The 20,638-nt window shown below is 44.3% G+C and overlaps 1 protein-coding gene across 1 annotated transcript in view; it reads left to right on the top strand.

The window, feature by feature from the left end:
• The first annotated feature begins 1,013 nt into the window (after positions 1-1,013).
• The window catches only part of LOC133450816 (tenascin-like), a 298,463-nt gene continuing 278,838 nt past the window's right edge, over positions 1,014-20,638 (top strand). The window contains exon 1 of the mRNA XM_061729719.1: positions 1,014-1,135. The gene's annotated coding sequence lies outside the window, so the exon portion shown is untranslated. The remainder of the gene's footprint in view (positions 1,136-20,638) is intronic.

Here is a 20,638-nt window from a genome sequence, read left to right on the forward strand (position 1 = left end):
CTTGAAAACATTATTTATTGTACTCATTTGCTATTTTTGTAAAATATCACAAGTATGTACATTTGTATTTTGTATTTGTATGGTGCACCAGCCCAGAAAAAACATTTGTAATGTTTTGAGAAACCTATTGAATATTTTTATTTTATATTTACAGCAGTACAATAAGCACATTGCTTGGGGTCTGTTCTAAGCTGAAGGTATATTTGGACTAAACTGAATGTATGACGTTCCCGATTGCATAAATTCCCTGACAGCTATCACGCTGTTGCAGAAATTGTGAGCTCTGTGGCGTTTAGCTGCTTTCACTAAAGAATTAGCATATTACTAAAACTCTGTATCAAAGGCACACTGGGCATCTGTCATTTAGATGAGGATAAATCTAGGTCACTATTCCTTATGTCTTTGCTGAGCAAGACCTGATTAAAGCTTCAACATTAAGCCTAAGATCTGTGCTCAGCCATCAGTTCCGGGTTACACAAGATCTGACTTTTTTTTACACTTCCAAAGATGAAGTTATTCTAAACATAAAACCTTGCCCACATGCCTACCAAACTCCCACTACGGACAGCAGAGACTGGATTACCAGACAGTCATTCAATGACATGGCCGTTGATGCTCGCTCACCATGAAACATCTCCAAACAGATGGCTAGCCTCCACCACACGTGTGCACCCCCACCCTCCCTTAGTAAAACACTGTAAGCTCCTTAGAATTTTATACCGTATTTATCACTAATTTAGGTCTTTTCATCAAAACAATAAAATTGTATATTTGCACCATTTCATCAAAGAGTTTATAAATTAACTATTTTCTGCATTTATAGAATGTATTGGTGAAGCAAGATATTATTTTATTTATTGTGGTTGTGTGTGCATGTTTCTTCGGCTGTGTTTGTGAAAATGCCTTAATGAGTCCATAAATCTGCAGCCGTGCTTAAGACAAAAGCATGCCAGGGGGCTGGCGATGCATGTATTTTGGAGCAGAGTGGCGACCCCCGACACCCAGGCCTGGCAGGCAGTGGAGGAGGAGACTGAGCCAGAGCAGGTGTCACAGCTTCTGTTCACTGTGGAAATACAAGAACCCTACAGCTCCAGCACTGAATGCCACAGATGTGCCCTGGCTACAAGTAAACCAGGTACATTTTTTTCTGTTTCTTTTTATGATGCTGGAGTTGTAAGGCTGACAACACCAGCTCTCTTCTTTTACAGGTTTCTGTAAGGCACATTTTTTATTTCTGTTTTCTTCTCTCTCTCTCTCTCTCTTCAGTTTAACATTAATCATTCATGTGACGAAATTGGGCTATAGTGTGGGCATGTGACTTTATATTTATGATTTATTTTGTATTTTAATGTTATTTTTTGTCTATTTTTCTCACTTTTGGCACATATCTGTGTCATGTTGATGTTTAAGTACGGCAGCTTAATCCTTGAGGAAAAAAGAACGTATTGAGTTGTAAGAGGACTCGACCCAGATCTCTTACAAACATAAAAAAAAGAAATCGCTGCATGCTCTCCCTCATGCAGTTTTGATTTTGTCATGTTTACCCATCAACCCAGTTTTCCTCCTGATTCTAATCAAAATGACAAGACACAGCCACAAGGCTTTTGATTCAGATGCGCTATTGATCTGAATATGAATTCCAGTGACCCGAGTGCATTTTTAATGACTTTGTACGGTTATACAAGCTCTGTGGGATGCATATTTCTCTCTGGCTAAGCTCAGAAGATAAACGCCATGAATCCTTTTTCTTAGTTATGTGCTGTTTATTTACAGGTTTCACAGGGTTTTCACCTCATAAGGTTTTACTTTTTCTTTGCCATAGCTGTGCATTTATCCTCCTGCCTGCTCCCCAAACAAGGGTGGCAAGTGTGGCAGAGAACGATTCCTTGATATCTGGGATGGGGACAGTACCCGATTAAAATTCAGAGCATGCTCTGGAGTGGTGCTGAGTCCCAGTCCATTTGTGTCCGGTAAATGAAAGAAGCCTTATTACTAGCAGCTGATCTGTTTAAAAAACATGCAGCACACTTAACCTCTGTTACTTCTGACATACTTTTTCATCCAGACTGTTTTAATGAGTTCTGATAGAAATGATATTGATCTGGCCAGTTTGCATTTTTCTTGGTGCTCTTTTGCTTCTTTCGCTTCTTATTCTGCTCACACATTCTGTATTTCCAGTCAACAAAGTATCACTGGTTATCTCTCAGCAGCCAATGAGTGCCTGTAAAAACCAAAATGTCAGGAGGTAAAACTGATCCTAAGTGATAGATGGCTTTGTGCAGAGCAGAGTTCTGCACACATCCAGGAGGCAACTTTTTGCCAGGTTTTGCTGACTGGGAGAGTTTACTTAAATCCTTTTACCTCTGAGACAGCATTTCATATGAAAATCATAATTGTATATAACACGGTTAATACACTTGAAACTAGAGCCCTGCGCAGGACTGTTTTCTTCATCCCGCTCCTGCCTGCTCCCGCAGTGTTTATATCCACTCTGCACTCGGAAAACTCTCAGAATTCATGCCCGCACAATAATAGAGAAGCATTGATTTTGGGTCTTCTCCCGTCCCGCAAGACAAATGTCTGAGACAAATCTATCTGATTTAATGTTAACATAATAATTGTGGAGCTTGATGGATAATTGACAGTTCATAGGCACCTGACTGAAAGTTAGATGCAAATCCATCATTGTCATCATCGCACAAGCTATTTCGCCTTTCGCGCACGCATCAATTATGTGATTGAGGTTATAGCAACGTGAGTAGGCTGTGAGTGGCTCAAATAACACTAATAAATAACATGAAATAAACAAAGTTAACGAAGGAAATTAATTCATTTAACTAATGAATCACTTGGCCACTATATTGCTGTGGAGGAAGAGAATTTTAATGACCGACTGAGGTTCCAATCCCGTGAGTCTCTCTTCCAAGATGCGCCACAGACACTAAATGCAGTTTCTCCAAATATCTGACTAGCCTTGCTTTGTTTTTGTTTTGTAAAGACCTTGTTTGAGGTTCTTTTCCACGTCATTGATTTCCATCTTGTCGCTAGGCTACATCCCGATCCCGCAGTGTTTTTTTTAGCTGCCCGTTCCCGCCCGCAGCAAAGTTCAAACCGCCCGCTCCCGCAAGATTTGCATTGGGTCCCGTGGGACGTGGCGGGACCCAATTTCTAATGCAGCCCTCTACTTGAAACTGCCTTGTGTATGTGTTAGTTTTGACTCTGCAACTGTATTTCTGTCAGCTGATGAACTGGAAACTACTATTTACAAGTTAATTTCAAAACTGTGAGATGTGCTCAATTATGAGTAAGTCTTTGGAGTAAGTACAGCCTACATTGGTATTATCTGTTTAATTAGGCCCGACCACTGAGAATGTGAGGACCCTTTTGTATCTGTAGTGTTTATCAGACTCACTGCCACCTAGTGAACAGGTACAGTGGGGCAAAAAGGTATTTAGTCAGCCACCAATTGTGCAAGTTATCCCACTTTAAAAGTTGACGGAGGCCTGTAATTTTCATCATAGGTAACTTCAACTATGAGATACAGAATTGGGGGAAAGAATCCAGGAGATCACATTGTAGGATTTTTACTGTGGTATTTGGTCACCTACAAACAAGCAAGATTTCTGGCTTTCACAGACCTGTAACTTCTTCTCTAAGAGGCTCCTCTGTCCTCCACTCGTTACCTGTATTAATGGCACCTGTTTGAACTGGTTATCAGTATAAAAGACACCTGTCCACAACCTCAACCTCAACACACTCCAAACTCCACTATGGCCAAGACCAAAGAGCTGTCAAAGGATGTTAGAAACACAGTTATAGACCTGCACCAGCTGGGAAGACTGAATCTGCAATAGGTAACAGCTCGGTGTGAATAAATCATCTGTGGGAGAAATTATTAGAAAATTGAAGACATACAAGACCACTGGTAATCTCCTTGAATCTGGGGCTCATCTCACCCCGTGGGGTAAAAATGATCCCAAGAACGGTGAGTAAAAATCCCAGAACCACATGGGGGACCTAGTGAATGACCTGCAGAGAGCTGGGACCAGAGTAACAAAGGAACCATCAGTAACACACTACGCCACCAGGGACTCAGATCCTGCAGGGCCAGACATTCCTGCTGAAGCCAGTACATGTCCAGGCCCGTATGAAGTTTGCTAGAGAGGATTTGGATGATGCAGAAGAGCATTGGGAGAATGTTATATGGTCAGATGAAACCAAAATATGGTAGAACTTTTTGGTAGACACACAAATTGTCTTGTTTGGAGGAGAAAGAAAGCTGAGTTGCATCCAAAGAACAACATACTTACGGTGAAGCTTGGGGGTGGAAACATCATGCTTTAGGGTTGTTTTTCTGCAAAGGGACCAGGATGACTGATCCGTTTTAAGGGAAACAATGAATGGGGCCATGTATCGTGAGATTTTGATTGAAAACCTTCCATCAGCGAGGGCATTGAAGATGAAACGTGGCTGGGTCTTTCAGCAGGACAATGATCCCAAACACTGCCAGGGCAATGAAGGAGTGACTTCCTGAGAAACATTTGAAGGTCTTGGAGTGGCCTAGCCAGTCTACAGATCTCAACCCCATAGAGAATCTTTGGAGGGAGTTCAAAGTCTGTGCAACAGTGTGTGAAAACCTTGTGAAGACTTGCATTAAACGTTTGACCTCTGTCATTGCCAACAAAGGGTATATAACAAAGTATTGTGGTAAACTTTTATTTTGTTATTGACGAAATGCTTTTTTTTTTCATTTTGTCTCTCATAGTTGAGAAATACTGGTGATGAAAATTACAGGCCTCTTTTATTATTTGTAAGTGGGAGAACTTGCACAACTGGAGTACATACTTTTTTGCCCCACTGTTTATTATCTCTCAGTATTTTCACAGTTATAACATCCCTCTCCCCTTAAGCATTTTCTATACAACGCACATAAACCTTATAACCATCTTTAACTCTGTTTAAGAGTTAAAGACGGTTATAAGGTTTCTATTAACTTTCACTTTAGTTCAACTTTAAACCTTTAAGTTAACTGGGCAACTTAGTTTCCCAGTTATCTTAAATATTTAAAGTTGAACTAAAGTGAAAGTTAATAGAAACCTTATAACCATCTTTAACTCTGTTTAAGAGAAGGAACTATCAAATATCGACCAATCAGAAGAAGGGGCGGGGATAATTTGCATCAGTTAAGGTGAAGGAGTCAAAACCGAGTCCTATGACACCACCCACGACTCTCTGTCAAACCATTCAAAAGTTATGGCAGAAAATAGAATCTATCAAATATCGACCAATCAGAAGAAGGGGCGGGGCTAATTCAGGCCAATGAAGGTCAAGTACTCAATACCGAGTCCTATGACACCACCCACGACTCTCTATGTCAAACCATTCAAAAGTTATGGCAGAAAGTAGGAACTATCAAATATGGACCAATCAGATGAAGGGGGGGACGCGCATTTTGGCGTCTAGCGTCGCCTCGGTAATGTTTTTGACTGAGAAAAGTAATAAGCGTCGTCGCAGGATGGAGACGTACATTTTGATGTATAACACACGTTACGGTTCGGGCCGTATTAACTGCCGAAGGAATAGCATAAATTGCGCCAAAATTATAAGATTAATTCGAAATGGCCGACTTCCTGTTCGGTTTTGGCCGTGGCGCCAAGAGACTATTCTTTAAGTTGCGACATGATACAGGTGTGTAGCGATTTTTGTGCATGTACGTCAAACTGTATTGTGGGGCTTGAGGCACAAAGTTTTCTAGGGGGCGCTGTCGAGCTATTTTGCCACGCCCATTAATGCAAACCATTAAATATCAAATTTTTTGCCAGGCCTGGCTTGCGTGCAAAATTTGATTACTTTTGGGACACGTTTAGGGGGGCAAAAAGGCCCTCATTTCGTCGGAAGAAAGACGAGGAAAATAAATTAAAGTCACTACACACTTATAGGATACACTAAATGTGAGATATACGAGCAGAATGCAAGATAGTGCGACACGGTTCTGTAAAGCACTGTAGTGGTACATAGACACAGACAGAGAACAACCAGCATCTCCAGTCCACTCTCTTTTACGGTCTCCCGATTGCTGATGGGCACCAGCTGCAAGGCACCGTCCCAGCAGCACACACCTGAAATGAGCAAACAGAGCACGCACGCACGCACGCACGCACGCACGCACGCACGCACGCACGCACGCACGCACGCACGCACGCACGCACGCACGCACACACACACACACAGGCACGTAACATCCACATATATTTTCGCTAGGGGACGTTTAAATCTCACAAGTTCGTTGTTGAAAACATCCCCATACTCCCCCAGTACCTCCTCCAAGGTCTCTTTTTTCACATAATGGATTTGGGTTTCTGGTCTCCCCTGTACCTCTTCTGAGGTTTCTTCCTGGATGTGATAAACCTGGGGTGTTGATCTCCACTGTAAACCTAGCCTCCTAATCCAATACCTGCCTACCAGACTGGTGCCTGAACCTGCAACAACTACCACAGGTAAGTCTTGCACTCGCCCTTTGTGCTGCACCTTAACCACAGCTGCTCCCAAGACTTTTACTATATGTTTTGAGACTGACCTGGCATGGGCGTAGCTTTGGTGCCTCTTTTCTCCCCAAGGTTTTGAACACCAAGTGGTTCATCACTGTTACCCCACAACCTGAGTCCATCTCAAACTGAGTGTCTGTCTCATTCACTGTCAGTGTCTCTATGAATGGCTCTTCTGCTGGTACATCAAGTTAATCTATTTTGTATAGTGTGAACATGACTTCATCTGTATCAATGTCATCTTTGTCATCCTGACATAACTTCCTCTCTGAGTTCTCCCCTTCTGTTTTGTTGACATTTTGTGCATTGCTTGAGGTGTCCTCATGGGTGACGGTGCAAACTCCAAAGATTGTAAGTCTTTTACATGTTTGCTGGCTGTCTCAATGGCCTGGGCCAGCTTTAGTGCCTTGTCAAAGCTCAAATCCAGCTCCGACATCAGTCTGCATCAGTCCCCTGTATGCGGTCATCTCCGATGCCACAAACCAGCATGTCACGTATTATTTCAGATAACTTGTCTCCGTACTTGCAGTCTTGTGCTCACTTCCTCAGAACAGCCAAATATTCCATCACTGTTTCTCCATGCTTTCTGTTTCTAGAATTAAACTTCAAACGCCACACAATCTAACCGGGTTTGGTCTTGAAATGGTCCTTTAATAACCTGACAAGTTCATTAAACGACTTGTCTCCTGGCTTGGTGGGGCTGATTAAGTTCTTCATGACGCTGTAAGTCCGACTTCCCACTGAACTGAACAAAACAGCTTTCTGTCACCCTGCATCATCGATCTCATTAGCTGCAAAAAAATGGTGGAGCACTTCACAATATTCTTCCCATGTCTGGGTTTGGCAATCAAAGGGAGCGGTACTTTCCACCATTGCAGCCGCCATGTTCTTTATTTTTTCCTTTATTTCAAAGTCAGTTTATTTTAATTTTTTTTTTTACAAACTTAGCCACTTGGTGGGGCTGATTAAGTTCTTCATGACGCTGTAAGTCCGACTGCCCACTGAACTGAACAAAACAGCTTTCTGTCACCCTGCATCATCGATCTCATTAGCTGCAAAAAAATGGTGGAGCACTTCACAATATTCTTCCCATGTCTGGGTTTGGCAATCAAAGGGAGCGGTACTTTCCACCATTGCAGCCGCCATGTTCTTTATTTTTTCCTTTATTTCAAAGTCAGTTTATTTAAAAAATATTTTTTACGAACTTAGCCACTTAGCAGAGAGTCGTACATCCACATGAGTCATCCGCCGTGACTTTATCATCTTTATCATCTCTCGTGAGATACAGCTTAGTCTTCTACACAGTGTGTACACTCTGCAGTGTATGAGTAGGGAAGAGCACAAGAGAAAACACACACACACACACACACACACACACACACACACACACACACACACACACACACACACACACACACACACAGTTGTAAATATTTCACAGATGAATGCCCGCCGGAGTTATACCAGAGTTGTTGTTGGTTGTCCATCGAGTCCGATGATGACGTCCACTTATGTCCTTAGCGGTGAGTTCGTTTGTGACTAAAGAGCCCTATCCTGGACAGATTTTATTGCAGGTAGGGCATGTGTAGGTTGTGGTGATGTTACTGGCAGTCAAGGGTGTGTTTCTCCTGAGTCTCTGTTGTTGCCTCCTGCCAGTCCAGTCCTCCTCCAGCCTGTGTGTACCCTCATGGCAGCGCTGCCGCCACAGGTCGCCGTCAGCAGTAGCAGTCTCAAGGTCCTCAGGCCTGATCTTACACTTCCTCAGAGAGGTCTTCAGCTGATCCTTGTACCTCTTCTTGGGCTCACCTGCCAGGCGCCGTCCATGGTGTAGCTGGCCATACAGTATTCTGCGAGGCAGTCTGTCTTCGGACATCCGGATGACATGTCCGAGCCAACGCAGTTGGTGCTGAGTGATCATGGCCTCAATGCTCCTGCAGTTGGTCTTCGCAAGTATTTCAGTAAGAGGCACATGATCACGCCAGGTATACCAGACTATATACAGTCACATCCACAGCCTTATGCAGGATGACGATTGTCTGACTCGGCTTCATGAGTGACATGTGGAGTTCTAGTGTGAAGAGTTGTGCTTCACTCACAAGAGATTCCTCACACGTACAGTATTACTCGATCAAAGATTGAATTTCATATTTCATCACGACATGCTCTCCTTACTGAACATAGCTGAATGTACATGCAGATAATGACATTTAATGAGTCTTGTCCCCAAAGGAAAGTGAGGCACCCAAAAGTTTATCAGTCTGTGTATTTGTGTATAGCTGAATACCCCAAATGGGACATTAAAATTATTTTGTCCCCAATCTCAAGGTAAGGTTAAAAATATTTTTGGACAAAAGATGTTTAAAACTAAAATCTCAAGTGATTTTCATAATCTGGAGACTCCGGGTCATATGTTGCCATTGCCAGCATCTCTCTAAACCATTCAGAAAGTGGTGCACATTAGTAAGTGTGTGTGTGTGTGTGTGTGTGTGTGTGTGTGTGTGTGTGTGTGTGTGTGTGTGTGTGTGTGTGTGTGTGTGTGTGTGTGTGTGTGTGTGTGTGTGTGTGTGTGTGTGTGTGTGTGTGTGTGTGTGTGTGTTTTGAGAGACCTTACCCGGCCACAAAGAAATTCTATTTTCTGATTGACTGGCAGGTTGGTGCCTCCAGAGAGCTGCTGAGAGCTCAGCCCATAGTAGGGTATCTTGACTCGTTTGTAAGATGGGCTGTTGGAATTACTGTGTGGTGGGGTTAATTTCTAAGCATGAGAGAATGCCATGTGTGACGTGAAAGCGTGTGAACTTCATAATAATAATAACTAGCTGAGCTGACTTCACTCGTTAATAGAGCTAAGTCAACCACATGTATGTTAGACCCCATCCCGACTCGTCTATTCAAACATGTTTTTTCTCTTATTGGTACGACAATACTGGACCAAATTAACCTATCCCTAAGTTTAGGATATGTACCACAGGTTTTCAAAGTCGCAGTAATTAAACCTTTACTTAAAAAACCTTCTCTTGACCCAGACACCTTAGCTAATTATAGACCAATTTCCAACCTTCCATTTGTGTCTAAAATTCTGGAAAAGGCAGTTTCAAGCCAGTTATGTGACTATTTGTATAGAAATGATCTGTTTGAAGTCTTTCAGTCAGGGTTCAGAATGCATCATAGCACAGAGACAGCACTTGTTCGAGTCACGAATGACCTCCTTATGGCCTCAGATAAGGGATTAGTGTCCATACTGGTTCTACTGGACCTCAGTGCTGCTTTTGACACTATAGATCATGGCATTTTACTGCACAGGTTAGAGCATGTTGTTGGGATTAAAGGGACAGCTCTATGTTGGTTTAAATCATATCTATCTGACAGGTTCCAGTTTGTTCATGTACATGAGGTTTCTTCAGAACAGTCAAGGGTCTGTTATGGTGTTCCGCAGGGTTCAGTGCTAGGGCCAATCTTGTTCAGTTTATACATGCAGCCGTTGGGAAGTATAATCCAGAATCACGGCATACACTTTCATTGTTATGCTGATGATACGCAGCTCTATTTGTCTATGAAGCCGGATGAAACAGAACCGTTAGTTAAACTTCAGGCATGTCTTAGGGACATCAAGGACTGGATGTCCAGAAATTTCCTGCTTCTAAATTCAGATAAAACAGAGGTTATCATTCTTGGTCCAGAGCATCTTAGGAAGGGATTAGATGGTGTTGCGATGGCTTCCAGTGCAACTGTGAGAAATCTTGGTGTTATTTTCGATCAGGATTTGTCGTTTAAACCATATGTCAATCAGGTTTGTAAAATAGCCTTTTTCCATCTCCGTAATATTGCAAAGATTAGGAAAATCCTCTCACAGAGTGATGCAGAAAAACTAGTTCATGCGTTTGTATCTTCTAGACTAGATTACTGTAATGTGTTGTTAGCAGGATGTCCAAGTAATTTGCTGAATAGGCTCCAGCTGATCCAAAATGCAGCAGCACGAGTACTGACAGGAATTAGCAGGAGAGACCACGTCTCTCCAGTGTTAGCGTCGCTCCATTGGTTACCCGTAAAATTCAGAATCCAATTTAAAATATTATTACTTGCGTATAAAGCCCAAAACGGCTTAGCTCCGCATTATTTGCAAGACCTGATAGTGCCTTATGTTCCTGTCAGAGCTCTCCGTTCTCAGAGTGCAGGTTTACTCGTAGTTCCTAGAGTATCTAAATGTAGATTTGGAGGGCGGGCGTTCTGCTATCAGGCACCATTACTTTGGAACCAACTTCCAATCTGGGTTAAGGAGGCTGACTCCACCTCCACCTTTAAAACTAAACTTAAAACCTTTCTGTTTAGTAAAGCCTATAGTTAGTGTTTAGTAAACCTCTAGCTGGTGTTGGTAAATCTCTAGGTAGTGTAAACTTTAGTGTGTCAGAGTCGCTCCTGTAGTTTCTTGTGCTGGCCCCCCCTTCTCCTCCCTTTTCTCTCTTTTGTCCATGTTGCAGCATCCTTTGCCGGACACCGGAACCTGCAGGTGGTCGTGGGTGGCTTGTAGCTTGCATTACGGAGCACAAGTCTTTCCCTGACCCTGCACCCCAACCTGGGACTTGCTGATTGGGCCGGAGCTTCGGGAGCTGTGTGCTGGCCTGCGGTCCCCACCCCTGGTCATCCCGTTGCTGCCCCCCCCCCTCTCCTCCCTTTTCTCTCTTTTGTCCTGCAGGTGGCCGTGGGTGGCTTGTAGCTTGCATTACGGAGCACAAGTCTTTTCCTGACCCTGCACCCCAACCTGGGACTTGCTGATTGGGCCGGAGCTTCGGGAGCTGTGTGCTGGCCTGCGGTCCCCACCCCCGGTCATCCCGTTGCTGCTTCCACCTGCCTGCTGTGCTGTTGCCGTCCCTGACCCACCAGTCTGGCCCTCGGCAGGAGGGTCCCCCCTGATGAGCCTGGTCCTGCTCAAGGTTTCTTCCCTCCTAAAGGGGAGTTTTTCCTTGCCACTGTTTGGCTTAAGGTTTTTCTCCCACTAGGGGAGTTTTTTACCTGCCATTGTTTATGTAATATCTGCTCGGGGGTCATGTTCTGGGTATGGGTCTCTGTAAAGCGTCTAGAGACAACTCTGTTGTATTAGACGCTATATAAATAAAATTGAATTGAATTGAATTGAACTAGAAAATTTCTGGAAATTTTGATATGGGCATGCCCTACCGCCCATTCGTCCCCTCTCGCTGCTTTGGTTTGGGGCTGTAGTGGTTGTGTTCGGGGTGGTTCTATGTCAGCTTGAGGTGTTTTTACGCTTGTATTTCATTCATTCCTGTGCTCCCAATAGTTATTAATGGGGCGCGCTTTTTGGCATCTAGCATTGCCATGGTAACGCTTTTGACTGAGAATAGTAATGCCCATCGAGGCAAGATGGAGACGCATGTAACGATGTATGCCATGCATGAGTGCACGTTCTGGTTCAGGCTACGTTAACGGATAGGTTTTTTTTTTCACCATGGTACAAAACCCCATCCGAATGAATGGGGCCATTTGGCCTGGATTTTGACATAAAATTTCCTTAAATACCAGCTTCATGAGATTTGAGTATGTTGAAGTCCACAGCGTGCCGAGTCAGGGGACATTTGTACGATGTCTCTACGATAATCTGTTGCCTAGCAACAAGCGTCCAAAGTCAAATGGAAATAAAAAAGAAAAATTAAAGGTCAATATCGCAAAAATTTTAATAATTGGCATAATGAGCTTGTAGGGTCCGTTAGTGCCAATCGGGCCGAGTGTTTGAAAGTTTGAACGATTTCTCTACGATAAAGTTCGACCGAGCAATAAGCGTCTGAATTTTCGCCTTTTTTTTTGCTTTTTGGCGTCTAGCGTTGCCACGGTAACACTTTTGACTGAGAAAAGTAATGCTCATCGAGGCACGATGGAGACGCATCCAACGATGTATGCCATGCATGGGTGCACGTTCCGGTTCGGACAGCATTAACAGATTGTTTATTCACATGGTCCCCCATACAAATGCATTGGTTTTTTTTTGCCATAGTAACAAGCCCCATAGGATAGAATGGGACAATTTGGCTTCAATATCTCAAAAGCTGTAAACGACAGCGTAATGAGACCTCAGTATGTTGTAGTCCACATCAAGCTGAGTATTTTAACGTTGAATCATAGTCTCTACGATATCGCGTTGCCGCGCAACAAGCGTCCAAAATTCCGTTAGCGTCAAAATGAGCAACGTGGAATATCTCAAAAACCGTAATAGCTAGCTTGACGAGACTAAAATATGTTGCAGTACAAAGCGTCCCGGGTTTGTCAATGTTGTAATGATGTCTGTACGATAAACCGTTGCCTAGCAACAAACGTCCAAAATAAAAGAGATTTTTTTTTTAAATTGAAAGTTAAATATCGCAAAAACCGTAATAACTAGAATGATGTAGTTGTATGGTCCTTTAAAGACTATCGGGCCGAGTGTTTCAAAGTTTGAACGATGTCTCTACGATAAAGTTCGGCCGAGCAATAAGCGCGGGAATTTTCGCCTTTTTTTTTGCTTTTTGGCAACTAGCGTTGCCACGGTAACCCCTATTACTGAGAAAAGTAATACCCATCGAATCACGATGGACACGCATCCAACGATGTATGCCATGCATGGGTGCACGTTGCGGTTCGGGCCGTATTAACGGACGAAAAAAAGTGCGGAATAATAAGAATAACTAGAAAATTTCTGGAAATTTTGATATGGGCATGCCCTACCGCCCATTCGTCCCCTCTTGCTGCTTTGGTTTGGGGCTGTAGTGGTTGTGTTCGGGGTGGTTCTATGTCAGTTTGAGGTGTTTTTACGCTTGTATTTCATTCATTCCTGTGCTCCCAATAGTTATTAATGGGGCGCGCTTTTTGGCATCTAGCGTTGCCACGGTAACGCTTTTGACTGAGAAAAGTAATGCCCATCGAGGCAAGATGGAGACGCATCTAACGATGTATGCCGTGCATGGGTGCACGTTCCGGTTCAGGCTACGTTAACGGATAGGTTTTTTTTTTCACCATGGTACAAAACCCCATCCGAATGAATGGGGCCATTTGGCCTGGATTTTGACATAAAATTTCCTTAATTCCCAGCTTCATGAAATTTGAGTATGTTGAATTCCACAGCGTGCCGAGTCAGGGGACATTTGTACGATGTCTCTACGATAACCTGTTGCCTAGCAACAAGCGTCCAAATTCAAACAGAAATAAAAAAAAAAATGAAAGGTCAATATCGCGAAAACTGTAGTAATTAGCATAATGAGGTTGTAGGGGCCGTTACTGCCAATCGGGCCGAGTGTTTGAAAGTTTCAAACATGTCTCTACGATAAAGTTCGGCCGAGCAATAAGCGTCCGAATTTTCGCCTTTTTTTTTGCTTTTTGGCATCTAGCGTTGCCACGGTAACACTTTTTACTGAGAAAAGTAATGCCCATCGAGGAACCATGGAGACGCATCCAACGATGTATGCCATGTATGGGTGCATGTTCCGGTTCAGGCTATGTTAACGGATAGGTTTATTTTTCACCATGGTAAAAAACTCCATCCGAATGAATGGGGCCATGTGGCCTGGATTTTGACATAAAATTTCCTTAAATCCCAGCTTCATGAAATTTGAGTATGTTGAAGTCCACAGCGTGCCGAGTCGGGAAACATTTGTACCATGTCTCTACGATAACCTGTTGCCTAGCAACAAGCGTCCAAAGTCAAATGGAAAAAAAAAAAAAAAAGAAAGGTCAATATCACAAAAACTGTAATACTTGGCATAATGAGCTTGTACGTACCTTTAGGGACAATCAGGCCGAGTGTTTGAAAGTTTGAACGATGTCTCTACGACAAAGTTCGGCCGAGCAATAAGCGTGGGAATTTTCGCCTTTTTTTTTGCTTTTTGGCAACTAGCGTTGCCCCGGTAACCCCTATTACGGAGAAAAGTAATGCCCATCGAGGCATGATGGAGACGCATCCAACGATGTATGCCATGCATGGGTGCACATTCCGGTTCGGGCCGCATTAACGGACGAAAAAAAGTGCGGAATAAGAATAATAATAACTAGACAAAATTCCCGGGAAATTTTGAAGTGCCACGGACTACTGCCGGATGATCGCGGGGCTTATTTGCACCCATGAAGGTCAAGGACTCGATACAGATTCCAATGACACCACCCATGACTCTTTATGTCAAACCATTCAAAAGTTATTACAGAAAATATAGAACCGCTAACTGAACCGCTAACGGGATCGCTAACGGGACCGCTAACGGGACCGCTAACCGAGCCGCTAACGGGATCGCTAACCGAGCCGCTAACAACCGCTAACGGAACCGCTAACGGGACCGCTAATGGGATCGCTAACGGAACCGCTAACGGGACCGCTAACGGGATCGCTAACGGGATCGCTAACGGGACCGCTAACCGAGCCGCTAATGGGATCGCTAACGGGACCGCTAACAACCGCTAACAGAACCGCTAACGGGACCGCTAACAGAACCGCTAACAGAACCGCTAACGGGATCGCTAACAACCGCTAGCGGAACCGCTAACGGGACCGCTAATGGGATTGCTAACGGGACCGCTAACGGGGTCGCTAACTGGACCGCTAACGGGATCGCTAACTGGACCGCTAACGGTACCGCTAACGGGATCGCTAACGGAATCGCTAACTGAACCGCTAACGGGACCGCTAACCGAGCCGCTAACGGGATTGCTAACCGAGCCGCTAATGGGATCGCTAACGGGACCGCTAACAACCGCTAACGGAACCGCTAACAGGACCGCTAACAGAACCGCTAACAGAACCGCTAACGGGACCGCTAACGGGATCGCTAACAACCGCTAGCGGAACCGCTAACGGGACCGCTAACGGGGTCGCTAACTGGACCGCTAACGGGATCGCTAACTGGACCGCTAACGGGACCGCTAACGGGATCGCTAACGGAATCGCTAACTGAACCGCTAACGGGACCACTAACGGGATCGCTAACAACCGCTAGCGGAACCGCTAACGGGACCGCTAACGGGGTCGCTAACTGCACCGCTAACGGGATCGCTAACTGGACCGCTAACGGGACCGCTAACGGGATCGCTAACGGAATCGCTAACTGAACCGCTAACGGGACCACTAACGGGACCGCTAACCGAGCCGCTAACGGGATTGCTAACCGAGCCGCTAATGGGATCGCTAACGGGACCGCTAACAACCGCTAACGGAACCGCTAACAGGACCGCTAACAGAACCGCTAACAGAACCGCTAACGGGACCGCTAACGGGATCGCTAACAACCGCTAGCAGAACCGCTAACGGGACCGCTAACGGGGTCGCTAACTGGACCGCTAACGGGATCGCTAACTGGACCGCTAACGGGACCGCTAACGGGATCACTAACGGAATCGCTAACTGAACCGCTAACGGGACCGCTAACGGGATCGCTAACAACCGCTAGCGGAACCGCTAGCGGGACCGCTAACGGGGTCGCTAACTGGACCGCTAACTGGACCGCTAACGGGACCGCTAACGGGACCGCTAACGGGATCGCTAACGGAATCGCTAACTGAACCGCTAACGGGACCGCTAACCGAGCCGCTAACGGGATCGCTAACCAAGCCGCTAACGGGATCGCTAACGGGATCGCTAACAACCGCTAACGGGACCGCTAACGGGACCGCTAACGGGATTGCTAACGGGACCGCTAACGGGGTCGCTAACTGGTTCGCTAACGGGATCGCTAACTGGACCGCTAACGGGACCGCTAACGGGATCGCTAACAGGACCGCTAACAGAACCGCTAACGGGACCGCTAACACCAATAACACTACCATCCCATAATAAACACCTACCATCCCATAATAACACTAACATCCCATAATAACACTAACATCCTATAAAAACACCTGCCATCCCATAATAACACTAACATCCTATAAAAACACCTGCCATCCCATAATAACACTAACATCCTATAAAAACACCTGACATCCCATAATAACACTAACATCCTATAAAAACACCTGACATCCCATAATAACACTAACATCCTATAAAAACACCTGACATCCCATAATAACACCTATCTGTGTGTGTGTGTGTGTGTGTGTGTGTGTGTGTGTGTGTGTGTGTGTGTGTGTGTGTGTGTGTGTGTGTGTGTGTGTGTTCATCTAAGGTTAAAAGGTCAGGGTTCAGATTTCTCCATTTTCCAGGTTATACTATGAATTCTGTACTGAGTGAGTCATGTGACCAGTTCTGGGTCAGTCTAATCAGTCAACAGCTGAGCTCTGGTTGCTAGGGGCAACAAGAACCTGATACAGAGGGAGCGGGAATGACTCAGCTGGATTTTTGGTTGTGACAAACCTGAAATCACTCCACTTTGCGCTCAAACCGTAGCTCTTAGCAGAAAAACGAAAACATTTTGAGAAACAGAGAACCTACCAGATTATCTAAATGTTATTTTCATACAGATATTCCTTAAAATGTGTTAGTAACGGCAATTCGAAAACAAAAATGAGATTTTTTTTAAGAAAACTTCATTTAACATGGGAGTCAATGAAGAGAGAGACAGGAACTGGCGTGTCTGTTGGCTCCCCCGTTAAAATTTTGTGCACACCATGCCTGTCAAAGTCACATTTTATAAATCACAACACCTATGTCTATATTCTGACCAAAAATGATCTGTCTACCTTTTACGGTTTGGCCGTGACCTCGAGTTACAAATAAGAAATCATGTTTTTTTTTCAGTGTAACTACACTCTAGCAAACTGACTCCCGTGCTCTAGATTTGAAAAAAAGTGATTTCCAGTCCTCGCTTGAGGGCTCATATCTTGAAAAGTGTACATTTTAGGAAAAAACTGTTTCGGGTTTGGAGAGAGAAGAGAAGTTTTCCTCCGTTTTGAAGTTTGAATGACGTTTCTACGTGCAAGTATGAGAAAGATACGTGACTCAGAAAAAAGGTGATTTTTTTTTTTTTTTAACCTCCTCCCACCCAAAGTGTGAAATGCTGCCCCATACAAATACATGGGAAAATCTCCCCATTAGTTTGGAAATTTGGAAATGTTTTTGCACTTCGTGCAAAAACTATTCGTGCCATCGTTCTGAAAATCCACAGGACTGTAGTTAAATTCAGGGCCTACAACTTTCTAAATCGGTTCATAATTTTCCGAGTAACGGTGTGCGAGTGGTGAGGCCCCAAAGTTCACGCAATGCGTTCCGGATGGGGCAAAAAGCGCACGTTTGTGCACGTTGCGCAAAAACGTGCACGCCAATCGCTAATAAAAGTCATACCCATCGATTCCCGATTAAGGCGCACGTTTCTACGTTTTTACTTTTCGCGTTTTCTCAAAGCTGTAGGAGGAGTAGCCGGACAAAGTTTTTACGGAAGAATATATAATAAATAATAAATAAGCCTGAGCAATAGTATGAGTGCCTCGTGCTGCGCACGAGGCACTCCTCCTCCATTGAGCTTGCGCAGCTCAATGGAGGAGGCGTGCCACGTGGCGCAGCCGTGGCACTAACTAGAAAATTTCATGAAATTTTGATATGGGCATGCCCTACCGCCCATTCGACCCCTCTTGCTGCTTTGGTTTGGGGCTGTAGTGGTTGTGTTTGGGGTGGTTCTATGTCAGTTTGAGGTGTTTACGGTTGTATTGCATTCATTCCTGTGCTCCCAATAGTTAAAAATGGGGCGCGCTTTTTGGCGTCTAGCGCCCCCCACTGGGACACTTTTGACTGAAAAAAGTAATGCCCATCGAGGCAACATGGAGACGCATCTAACGATGTATGCCATGCATGGGTGCACGTTGCGGTTCAGGCTACATGATAGACAATGACAATGGATAGGTTTTTTTTTCACCGTGGTAAAAAATCCCATCCGAATGAATGGGGCCATTTGGCCTGGATTTTGACATAAAATTTCCTTAAATCCCAGCTTCATGAAATTTGAATATGTGGACGGCCACAGCGTGCCGAGTCGGGGAACATTTGTACGATGTCTCTACGATAATCTGTCGCCTAGCAACAAGCGTCCAAAGTCAAATGGAAATTTAAAAAAAAAATGAAAGGTCAATATCGCAAAAATTTTAATAATTGGCATAATGAGCTTGTACGGCCCGTTAGTGCCAATCGGGCCGAGTGTTTGAAAGTTTGAACGATGTCTCTACGATAAAGTTCGACCGAGCAATAAGCGTCTGAATTTTTGCCTTTTTTTTTGCTTTATGGCATCTAGCGTTGCCACGGTAACACTTTTGACTGAGAAAAGTAATGCCCATCGAGGCACGATGGAGACGCATCCAACGATATATGCCATGCATGGGTGCACTTTCCGGTTCGGGCAGCATTAACAGATTGTTTATTCACATGGTCCCCCATACAAATGCATTGGTTTTTGTTGCCATGGTAACAAGCCCCATAGGATAGAATGGGACAATTTGGCTTTAATATCTCAAAAGCTGTAAACGACAGCGTAATGAGACCTCAGTATGTTGTAGTCCACATGAAGCTGAGTCTTTTAACGTTGGAACCAAGTCTCTGCGATACCGCGTTGCCGCGCAACAAGCATCCGAAGTTCCGTTAGCATCAAAATGAACAATGTGGAATATCTCAAAAACCGTAATAGCAAGCATGACGAGACTAAAATATGTTGCAGTACAAAGCGTCCCGGGTTGGTCAATGTTGTAATGATGTCTGTACGATAAACCGTTGCCTAGCAACAAGCGTCCAAAATAAAAGTGATTTTTTTTTTAAATTGAAAGTTAAATATCGCAAAAACCGTAATAACTAGCATGATGAAGTTGTATGGTCCTTTAAAGACTATCGGGCCGAGTGTTTCAAAGTTTGAACGATGTCTCTACGATAAAGTTCGGCCGAGCAATAAGCGCGGGAATTTTCGCCTTTTTTTTTGCTTTTTGGCATCTAGCGTTGCCACGGTAACCCCTATTACTGAGAAAAGTAATACCCATCGAATCACGATGGAGACGCATCCAACGATGTATGCCATGCATGGCTGCACGTTGCGGTTCGGGCCGTATTAACGGACGAAAAAAGAGTGCGGAATAATAATAATAACTAGACCAAAATTCCCGGGAAATTTTGAAGTGCCACGGACTACTGCCGGATGATCGCGGGATGCACCCATGAAGGTCAAGGACTCGATACTTTGTCATTTGACACCACCCATGACTCTCTATGTCAAACCATTCAAAAGATATTGGACTATAACGTATCGGCCAATCAGAAGAAGGGGCGTGGGTAATTTGCACCAATGAGGGTCAGGGACTCGATACTTAGTCATTTGACACCACCCATGTCTCTGTATGTCAAACCATTCAAAAGATATTGGACTTTAACGTATCAGCCAATCAGAAGAAGGGGCGTGGCTAATTTGCACCAATGAGGGTCAGGGACTCGATACTTAGTCATTTGACACCACCCATGTGTCTGTATGTCAAACCATTCAAAAGATATTGGACTTTAACGTATCGGCCAATCAGAAGAAGGGGCGGGGCTAATTTGCACCAATGAGGGTCAGGGACTCGATACTTAGTCATTTGACACCACCCATGTCTCTGTATGTCAAACCATTCAAAAGATATTGGACTATAACGTATCGGCCAATCAGAAGAAGGGGCGTGGCTAATTTGCACCAATGAGGGTCAGGGACTCGATACTTAGTCATTTGACACCACCCATGTCTCTGTATGTCAAACCATTCAAAAGATATTGGACTATAACGTATCGGCCAATCAGAAGAAGGGGCGTGGCTAATTTGCACCAATGAGGGTCAGGGACTCGATACTTAGTCATTTGACACCACCCATGTCTCTGTATGTCAAACCATTCAAAAGATATTGGACTTTAACGTATCAGCCAATCAGAAGAAGGGGCGGGGCTAATTTGCACCAATGAGGGTCAGGGACTCGATACTTGGTCATTTGACACCACCCATGTCTCTGTATGTCAAACCATTCAAAAGATATTGGACTATAACGTATCGGCCAATCAGAAGAAGGGGCGTGGCTAATTTGCACCAATGAGGGTGAGGGACTCCATACTTAGTCATTTGACACCACCCATGTCTCTGTATGTCAAACCATTCAAAAGATATTGGACTTTAACGTATCAGCCAATCAGA

The sequence above is a fragment of the Cololabis saira genome, chromosome 9 (genome assembly GCF_033807715.1).
Source record: "Cololabis saira isolate AMF1-May2022 chromosome 9, fColSai1.1, whole genome shotgun sequence".
NCBI lineage: Eukaryota > Metazoa > Chordata > Actinopteri > Beloniformes > Belonidae > Cololabis > Cololabis saira.